This window comes from Callorhinus ursinus, unplaced genomic scaffold (genome assembly GCF_003265705.2).
Source record: "Callorhinus ursinus isolate GAN/ISIS: 27379988/994484 unplaced genomic scaffold, GSC_fseal_2.0 scaffold7, whole genome shotgun sequence".
NCBI lineage: Eukaryota > Metazoa > Chordata > Mammalia > Carnivora > Otariidae > Callorhinus > Callorhinus ursinus.
In genome coordinates, this window is record NW_027397069.1 from 34,124,969 (window position 1) to 34,135,987 (window position 11,019).

The following is an 11,019-nucleotide window of genomic DNA, read 5'->3' on the forward strand; positions in this document are numbered from 1 at the left end:
CAGATTTAAGAGAAGGCTTAGCAGAATATTTATGGTGCATTCAACTTTGCAGGTGTAACCTATGAGTAAATCTGTGGTTGGGTGTGTTTGATTAGTGTTCCTGCTCTGGCTGTGATGGCTCAATACACAGAAATGGGCTAATGGAATAAATTGAGGTGAGAAAAGGGTTGAATGCAGTCAAATGGCCATTTCAGCTTCTTGTTTGGGGCTCTCTAAAAGCAAAATTATTTACTTTAACTTTCAGTTGGTGGTTTTTCTATCCAGAAACCATTAGTTCATTTGTTTATTCAATAAATAACTACTCTAAGTGCCTACCATGTAGCAACGAATATGTGAAATTAATTTATCATATTCTTACACAAGGGCTTTTAGTGAAAAATTTACAGAGTTCAATATTGTCCTGACCTAAAAGAATAACACTGTTATCAGAAGGCAAAACTCAGGACGGACTGCTTCCATTTGAAACCTATTTCGAATTCTCCTTGCCAAGACTGTCCCCCAGGGAAGCAGGTGAGTAAGACTGGTTCTAGAATTTTGCATTTATGAACTTCAGCCAGTTACACTTAAATCACCCATTCATCAGCACATAGAGCCACACAGGTGATTTCATTCTAATTTACAGTGTGATTTGCTTATCAAAGGATCCACCCCATTTTAAAGCCTAAGCATTCTTGTAGTTCTCCACAGGTCATTTTTTAGAGGGCTCCACAAAAAACTAAGCCTCCTCAAACATGTCCATAATTATTACTTACCAAAAGAAAAAAGCATTTCAGAACATTTTGACCTAGGAAATATTTATTTCCTCTTTATTTTTCCAAAATATGTCTGGAATTACTAAGGTAAGATTTAACTTTGGCAAAAAATATGATAACTCAATACTAAATAATACATTAAATAAAATTATATATGATTGGTAAGCTTATTCCACTAACACATTTGAAAAGATTTAGTATTCTGATCTTTAAAAATTATTCATACTGGATTAAATATAAAATATATGAGCATTTCTTTTAAAAATTCAGTGTTATGCCTCTGTCAGAAATATTTTACCATTACTTCTGTAGGAAAATCGGGTTTGATTTATATCATTTTTACTTAAACTACCTTTTATGGGTCTGTAACACACCTTATGTGTCAAGACTATTCTTGCCTCTGTTTCTGCCTCCCCCACCCCCGTAAATCAAACTCAGGTTGACATTTTTTTTTTCCCCAAGGATATCAACATTATAAGAACTACATCTGCGGGAAACAAAGGAAACTTGGAAATGACCTGAAAAGATTACAAGAGCTATCTGAATGCAGTGAGGTGCAAGTAATAAACCTGGTGGAAGGAAATAAAACTGATGGGATATATAGATAGTAATCTGTTAATGAAAAAATAAGCTCAAGGAAGATCTAGGAGAGATAATGGAAAATAGGGTGAATAAGTCTTTCTAGACAGAAAACCATTTTGATGACAAGTTGATTCTAGTAATTAGAAATTTTGATACTGAAAAAGGCAATCAGATACCAACAAGGAAATGATGGTGGCTTGAGGGTTAGGACTTGCTTGTGGAGTAAATGCTGTGGCCCCTTCCAGATCACCTTCTTGGTTATAGAACAGTCTAAATAACTACTCTATTTCAGTGAGTCTAGGACTAAAAACAGGAAAGCATTCCTGGGAAGAATGGGAAGAATATACAAATTTTATAGATAACCAAATGGGTAAGAACTGTTCCAAAAAGAGAAATTCTCCAAACCAAAAGTATAGATGATGGGAGGGTGAAGGGCATAATGAAAATCCTGCAATATGTGTAGCACCTTAGAAAGCTGTACATTATTCAGTCTTTCTCATTTGACCCCCACAGTCACCAAACAGGAGAGATGAAGATAATCTCAAGCAGATGAAAAGGCTTACACTCAGGCTTAATTCTCTAGGCTGTCTTTGTATTTTCCTCGACATACCCGTAACTTCCAGCATCTCTTGTTTCTTTCCTTTGATTTCTTCTCCTATGCTTTTTTTTTTTAAGCTAGGAGTTGTAACAATAGATATTACGATCTTATTCTCTGGGATTCTTAATGCCTTTTTCAGCAGAGGAAAAAATGGTCTTAGCAGTTCTTATGTTTCCTACTGATACATGGTGGTGCAGAGGGGCTCCTATACCAGTTATGTGCCATATCTTTGTCTCTGAGCTGCTTGCTGTCTGTACGCCAAGATTTGTAAAAAATTTTTATTATTTTATTTTACTTTTTCTTCCAAGTTTTTGTTTAAATTCAAGTTAGTTAACATATAGTATAGTATTGGTTTCAGGAGTGGAATTTAATTATTCATCAGTCGCATAAAACACCCAGTGCTCATCCTAACAAGAGCCTCCCTTAATGCTCATCAGCCATTTAGCCCATCCCTCCATCCACCTGCCCTCCAGCAACCCTTAGTTTGTTCTCTAGAGTTGAGAATCTCTTATGGTTTGCTTCCCTCTCTGTTTTTATCTTTTTTTTCCTTCCCTTCCCCTACATTCCTCTGTTGTTTCTTAAATTCTACCTATGAGTGAAATCCTATGGTATTAGTCTTTATCTGACATATTACTTAGCATAATACACTCGAGTTCCAACCACATTGTTGCAAATGGCAGGATTTCATTCTTTTTGATGGCTGAGTAATTCCCTTCTCGATTTTGAGGTGAAGATATTTTCCCCATTTATGTAGCTATTGGTAGTTAAGACTATTAATAAATTACTCCCTCTCCTTTTGCTTCTATACTAATGGAGAGACCTGAAAGGGTGGTGTTCAAAATGAACCAGCTGTCAGGAACAGAAGTGCTGGAGAAGGCAGTCAGGGTAAACCTAAGCCACCTTGACCCACAGTCTTGACATAGTCCTCTTGATAAATGAGTTGATAGAGCAGAAATGTTAGTATAATCCACTCTCTGTCTCGGACCCTGGAGGAGAGGGAAGGAAGGCAGATCTTTCCACTTTGGAACTTCTAGAAAGCCAGACTCATAGACTAGAATGGTGGTTATCAGGGATAGCGGAAGGGGGGTGATGTTGAGCAAAGGATACAAACTTCCAGTAGAAGATAAGTTCTGGGAATCTAATACACAGCATGGTGATTATAGTTAATACCATATTTTATATACTTGTAAGTTGCTAAAAGAAAAGAGTAGATTTTAAATGTTTTCACAAAAAAAGAAATGATAGTGATATGATGGTGGATGTTAGCTAATGCTATGGTGGCAATCAGTTTGCCATATATAAATCAAATCAACAGGGTACGCCTTAAACGTACACCATGTTATATGTCAATTATATCTTGATAAAGCTGGGGAAAAGCTTAGGAAACTTTTTTTAAAAGATTTTATTTATTTAGGGAGCATGTACATGTGTGGTCGGGTGACAGAGGGTTTCAGAGCAAAGAAGAGGAGAGAATCTCAAGCATCTTCAATGCTGAGCACGGGGCCCAACACGAGGCTTGATCTTACCACCCTGAGACCACGGCCTGAGCTGAAACCAAGAGTCAGACACTTAACCTGACTGAGCCACCCAGGCGCCCCAAGAAACATTTCGCTTCCATAGAATATACTTGCAAAACTGTTTTTATCTTTTTTTTCCTTCCCTTCCCCTACATTCCTCTGTTGTTTCTGAAATTCTACCTATGAGTGAAATCCTATGGTATTAGTCTTTATCTGACATATTACTTAGCATAATACACTCGAGTTCCATCCACATTGTTGCAAATGGCAGGATTTCATTCTTTTTGATGGCTGAGTAATTCCCTTCTCGATTTTGAGGTGAAGATATTTTCACCTCAAAGATAAATAAAATAAGACAAAAAAAGATTTATTTTTGTTTTATATTATTATTATTATTACTATTTTATTTTTTGTTTTCTTATACAAGTATTTAGCATGAACGTTTTCTGAGGAGGATAGTTCTTTGATTCCTGCCAGTAAAACAGAATATCATCATGTACGTCTTCAGGTCTACCACAAACATAGTAACCTCCATGAATTAGAGCAAGTAGAGAAATAAAGGGGAACGGATGGGGCCGTGGGCAAGAGTGACTCGCTTGCCTATTAACCAGTAACTTTTATTGTGGTAACAGCACCTCAATTTTTCCTTCCCCTACTCTCAGTCCATGGGATTTAGACTTCTGCTCCTGTCCCTTTCCCCCAGAGTGGGAAGGTGATCCAGGACCGGCCAGCTGGGAGGGGTTTCATTCCCGCTGGCTGTAGGGATGAGCATGGAGTGCAAGACGGATCAACAGAACCCATGCAGAACCATTTAGAAAGCAGTAACATGTCAGGGGCACAAAAGAATCCTGCTGGACCTGTGGTCAGGATAGCCTTGAGGCTGAGACATTTTGTTAAACAAATTACCTCTCTTTCTTTTTTGACAGAGCCCGTTTGAATTGATTTTCTAGAACTTTTTCCCTAAAGTCTAGACAAGGTGGAGGTCACTGTTGGAAGCTTATTTCTTTCACTGTAATTAAACAAAAGCATTTGATATGAATGTGGTACGTAACCTGAGGGCGGCTGTAATAATTCTGGTCTCTTAGTATTTGCAGTCTGGTATGATCCCCTCCTCTGAGTGTGGGCTGACCCAGTGACATTCTTATAATGAACAGAAGGCAAAAGTGATGGATTAGCCCTCCCAGGATGAACTTATGAGGGGTTGTGGCTTTTGTCTTGGATGCCCTTCCATAATCTCTATCTCGGCTCCCTTGCTCTGAGACAGACCAGCTGCAGTGTTTGAGCTGCTTTGGGGGGGGAGGGATGTCCAAGTGGGGGAAAAAAACTGATGCCTCCCACCAATAGCCAGCGAGGACCTAAGACTCTAGTCGCGTGAGTGAGCTTGGAAGGGGCTCCTCCCTGAGTCCAGCCTTTAGAGGACTGTAGCCCCAGCTTGTACCTTGATCTCAGACTTAAGAGACACTGTGAGCCCAAGGACCCAGCTAAACTGCACTGAGATTTCTGAACCTGTGGAACTAACAAGAAATTATGATATAACAGATTTTTTTTAAAAGCTTTTATTTATTTGTCAGAGAGCACAAGCAGGGGTAGTGGCAGACAGAGGGAGAGGGAGAAGCAGGGCCCCCGCCTAGCAGGGAACCAGACACGGGACTCCCGAATGGTCCCAGGGTCCTGGGATCGCGACCTGAGCCGAAGGCAGATGCTTAACCGAATGAGCCACCCAGACGTCCCAAAGGATATTTTTTTTAAGCTGCTAAATTCGGGGATGATTTGTCATGTAGCAGTAGGTAACTAATACAATGGAATTAACCCCCAAGTAGATGAACAAAATACCTTTTAAAAAACTGCTTAATTGGGGGCGCCTGGGTGGCTCAGTCGTTAAGCATCTGCCTTCGGCTCAGGTCGTGATCCCAGAGTCCTGGGATCGAGCCCCGCATCGGGCTCCCTGCTTCGCAGGAAGCCTGCTTCTCCCTCTCCCGCTCCCCCCGCTTGTGTTCCTGCTCTCTCTGTCTCTCTCTCTGTCAAATAAATAAGATCTTAAAAAAAAAAAAAAAACTGCTTAATTGGAATGATGTGTCAATAATAATTTATTAGTGGAATTTAAGTTATTAAATTTACGTATCCTTTCTGGTATAATGTAAACACCTTGAACAGATTTTTTAAAAGAAAGGGAGACTGGATAGTGAAGACAGCCAACAATTTCTACTCACCTCGCTTTCAACTTCTGCACACCAACATGCTACCGGCGGGTAGAGTAACATTCACATATTCATAGCTTTCCTGTCTCTGGCCAATAAATTTCCAACTATCTCATGAGTGTTTATCCTTAGTTTGATGAATGCTTAGGATGATGAACACTGTTTATTCTGCCAGCTTTTGTGTGTCAGCTTTATTTGATTTATGCTATTGTGTTCACTCAGGATACTTTCTAGTCTTTGAGGCATGTGAAATCTTCTCTCGCCCTGTAATTTTTAAGGAAAAGTACACATGTTATAGGAAAAGTACAAATGTTTTATATATATATATATATATATATATATATAAAATATTCTAGCTGTGGTAGAACTTATGAAAAGCACATAAAGCACATATTCGGATTATTGTCAGCAGATTGTCAATTAATTTTTAAAATTCATGTATCTTTTCTCTTACTGGATTAAAAACTTCTTGTGGGCAGAGATCATATATTGTTCTTAAGTTCAGATGTACATAGCTATATAAATATAGGGAATCAGGAATTAAAGAAAAGTAAAGAGAGCTGAGAAAGTGGGCTCAGGTGAAAAGGAAGGAGAAGGGAACATGGGTGAATAATTTATGCTAAATGTTATGAAATAGAAATATCTGATACATAAGAACAGGCTAGACTACCACAGGAATCAATTGAAGGGAAAAAAGGACACTCAATTTAAAGTATCTACCTACATTATATATCAATTCAACATTATTCAAATATAAAAACATGACTAAATATGTAAATTATGGTCAAAGTAGACAGGAAAACAAATAGCACATTTTATTAACTTCCATCATTGATGCATAAAAATAATGGAATAATTGTCCTTGTGGATAAATATTTTTTAAAAATAATTCAACTCCCATACTTTCATGAAAAGAACAAACCAAATGCTAATGAAAATATTATACCTTAATACCAAAAGCTAAACCCCTGGCCAGTGTTACTAGTTGATACACATTATTTATCATGGGTATGGTTTAATTAACTCTAAGGCTCAATGATCAACATTGTGTGGTCTATTTTACCAAACTAAATATACCCAAAATAACAAACATAGATTTTATCAAAATAAATATTTCATTAATGCTGTCATGACTTCTTTGGGACTGCTTTTTCTCCATAAAAATAAAGATATAGGAAAAAAAAACAACAACAGAGGGATGTCCTTGTCCTTTAGTGGTGGATAAGCCAGGGAAGATGTCAGGAAGTTAAAAAACTTGTCCTTGCACCTAACTGAATCATTCAGTAGGGTTATAGTCAACTTTATGGCGTAAGACAGAGAACGTTAAATAATAATTCCTGTGGAAGATGATATCAGGCAAATGAGTTTTACTCATTTCTCCATCTTCTTGTTTTAACGAATGAATTCCTGTTTTCTCTTCACATGAATATAATTCTCCATCATATGTGCTAGGTACTTATATTACTGGCATAATCAAGTGCTACTTGGGAAAGGATAACTGAGATGCCATCCTTGGTCTCTAAGGTCTTTGCTACTAGAAAGGGGTAAGTCTACAAAGGCATAGTAAACTTATCACTATTAAACCTTACAAAGTTAGTATGTATGCACGTGCGTATATATACACAAATACACTCTATACACCAAGAAGCAGGCTATATAGTGTTGCACCTTCACTTGTTTTCGATACCCCCTACTATACCTACAGTGGAGTTTCCAGAGTCCATGAGATAGGCTACAGCATCTGGGTCCATTTTTAATTCTACTTAGTGAAGACTAGACCTCTTTGTGCTCAAGATAAGGTGAGCTTTTTCAGAATTAAAGTGCTAGAGAAGATGCGAGCCATCTGATTGTCAGGCTAATAGAAGATACATGGTATAGTCCTTGGCATATTATTAGAAATTCAAGCTTGTGGCTCAGTTGTCTTAGTAATGTCAAAACTTTATATAAAATTTATCTGGTCATAAAACACTGAGAACTGGTACTTGTAAAGACTGATTCCAGAGGTATATCAGGCCATATAATTTGGCTAGATCCATGTGATTTCAGACAATGGTAAGTAATGCTTTCTATGACAGGTAGGCAAGTTCAGTATCCACGGTTCAGACAGAGCCCCAGTGCTATAAGCTTGAGGGGTAAGAGAGAAGCTTTAACCAGGCAGCACACTTCAGGACAGATTATATCTTGAAATGAAACTAGAATTCTAGGACAAAATCCAGTTATACTTACAGAGCCACCACCACAAAAGAAGTAGAAAACTGGGAGCAAATTGACTCCTACATGTTCATCCATGTGGTTCTTATCTAGCTCTGTGGTGATCCAGGAAGACTAAAGGATCCATGAAGAATGCTGTTGGTCAGCACTGCAGAGGCAGAGCATCACTAGTCCCAGATGACGGAGTTTCAGGAAGGCATGTCCAAAGGAAGTAAGGTTGAAAAGCTGAAAAGTGGGGGATGACTTAATACTCATCCTTTGCTTTGCATGGACTAAGGGCAGCCAACATAAAGAGCTGAAAACAAGAGGAATGGAAGTAGTTTCCAGATTTAATACAAATGTTAAAGGAAAATATGTAGAACAACTATTTTAAGCAAATTTCAAATCAAGTCTATGAAACCTGGTATGTGTTTAAACCAAGAATACATTTAAAATGGAAGAGCCAAAAATCATGATGTATTTTGTAGTTATTACAGACTTAGAGAGAATGTGCTAATAGTGACTTCGGGGCAGGAACTTGTGACGCACAAGAGGAGATCCTGTGACCTGGCAGGGTCAGTGCATTTAGGGCTGCCTCCAACATTTAAGTTGCAATTAGAAGAAAGATTGATGAAGATATAATATAGGGATACAAGACTTGTTTGTAAGCAGTAGTTGGCCTAGAACTATTTAGCAACTATAGGTTTTATTTTAATTTTCATTACAAATTAGCCATCTAAATATCTTTTTTCTACCCCAATAAGAAGGCCAATCTTCAGTATTTATCACTCACACCAGCCTTGCTCATCTTTAGCTATATTCACTTTCTTAAGGAAATCTCAGCTTTGTAGTCATTAGTGATCATTATCCTTAAATGAAAATGTACTGGAAATAACTTTTATTATCATCCTTATTGGGTAATTTAAGGGAGAAAATGGGAATATTAATGTTGAAAATGTACAGTATAATAGCTAAAAAGCCTGTTGAAGAGAATAACAAGGATTACCAGGAAAGAAGTATCGTTGTCTGATGCCTCACATAAGGTCTCTGTTATTTCATTTCCATTACCAGAAAAAACTCCTCCTTGCCTTCCAAAGCAAAGAGAAAGAATGCAAGCCAATACAACCTAACACCAAACCGGTGCTCTTAGCTCTCCATACTTGAAGTACCAGCTTTCTTTCATTGCCAGAATTATTCACTAAAACCCTAATTCATGCTTGAATTCTCCATCATAAAAGATCCGATAATATAACTTTTAATCTGGACCAGGCATTCATAAGGATGAAGCCCTACTTCCCAGAAGCTGCTTTTACTTATCAGTGAAAACAAAGTACCCAAAGGTACTCTCACATTGTAGTAACGGTGAGACCTGTGCTTAGCAGCAGATGGGACTCAGCAAGTCTAAGCTCAAACAGTAGTGGAAAAATACTGACCAGCCCTGAAGATAGGAAGCAGGACAAGGCACTCGGTACTCTTTTCCACTTAGACTCAGGTTATGCAGCGCCTGTTGAGATTGTTCCACATGCAATCCAAGCCACCCCTAGATCAGCTCACCAGTACCCCCTGACATTCCACTGAATAGTCCCTGTTTGTGGGTATATTCCGTCTATACCTCTCAGAGCTGCACTTCCTGAGGCTGTTATTACCCTGCCACTTACCCATTACTCTCATTCTCCTACTCCTATTTAGTTTTCCACTCTTCTTGCAAAATCCAAAGTCCTCATTGCACTTCAAAAGTTCTCTGTAATTATAGTCTCTCTATAATAACCTTACATTTACTTTCCTTCTTAAACTGAAACCTGGATTTCCACTAGACACGTCTGCTTTTTCTGCAGCCTCCAAGCAGGGAAATCAGTCCTCTTCTCTTACCTCATGTTATTGACTATGAAGCCAGGAGGCAAAGTCCCCACTCTTCTAACCATGTTTTTCAAAGCTTAATCATTATTCTTTTACCCTCCTAGAGAATTCTCTCCTTCAAATTCCTACCCTCTTGCCCTCCTTTTCAGGAATCTGTTTTGAAGAGTCACTTGTTCACGTCACTCAGGAGTTAAACTGAACTAAAGGCTCCTTGGTCATCGCAACTCTTGACCCAAGAATGAGAAATACGCATATAACAATTTGGATACCCATCAGACAACCGGGTCTCTTTCTTTTCTTCATGTGGTGACCTCTGTTGCCCCTCAATTTCTGCAGCTGACTCCCAAGAACACACCTTAAACTTCTAAAAACTTAGTTCTTATCCTAATTTTTCACTACAACTTTCTATTCCTTTCATAACTTCATTTCTTAAAAATACAATATGTGATATATAACTCACTTAAAACATTTGATTTTGTAATGGAGGGAGATGAGAAACCTCTTAAACTTTGAGGAGGATATAAATGTCAAAGGGAATTTTTTTTAAGTTGTAGAGAACAAAAACAATTTAAAAAATTTTAAAGATTCAATAGAGGAAAAAGAAATGTCTGAAGTTATTTGTAAAGTTGAATAAAAAGAAACACTGAGTTTAAAGAAAAACTCAGAAGGCACAATTAAAAGGAGATAAAATCCCACATTAATTTTTTTAAATAAAGGAGAATGTCCTAAATACCAGTAAATTAAAGTCTTAGATAAATGAGTAATTTCTTGAATAATTTATAAAAATGGAACTCAAGAGGTCAAAGAGAACTTGAAAAGCCTATAATTTGGAAATTGAATTTATAGCTGGATTTATGTCACGCACACAAATACACTAGGCCCAGATACTTAAGTTCTTTATCCTGTTGCTGATTTTCAAAATTTAAACAAGATTTTCTAAAATAAAATTTTAAGGCTATGTATTTCCCCCTGAATACAGTTTTATTTTTCAATGAAAAATGTTTCTGGAAAGGTAAAATCCCCACATTTCACAAATGAAGAAACTGAAAGCTAGGAAGGTGAGTTTTACATGGACAAGGGGATCGCACTGTCGTAAGTGTTCCAGGTACTATAGTTATAACTGGAAAAAAAAAAAAAAAAAACTAGTCCAGAACTTAGTGACATTTTTTAAAACAACTTTTAATTTGGCACATGAATCTACTATCTGAGGGAAATGTCAAAGAATTTGTAGATCTGTTTTAAAGACATCCCAGTAACCAAGAAGCAGTGTTTTTAAAAGATGGGAGTGGTTGGAAGTAAGATGGACACTTAGAACTGAGACTCTC

At 37.6% G+C, this 11,019-nt stretch overlaps 1 long non-coding RNA gene across 1 annotated transcript; it reads right to left on the minus strand.

Moving 5' to 3' along the window:
* Positions 1 to 5,859: 5,859 nt before the first annotated feature.
* LOC141373049 (uncharacterized) lies at positions 5,860 to 9,523 on the minus strand. The gene is made up of 3 exons (XR_012378676.1): positions 9,496 to 9,523; positions 7,874 to 8,153; positions 5,860 to 5,911 (listed from the first exon to the last, which is right to left on the minus strand). It is a non-coding gene; the product is annotated as an uncharacterized lncRNA (long non-coding RNA).
* Between the last annotated feature and the right edge of the window lie 1,496 nt (positions 9,524 to 11,019).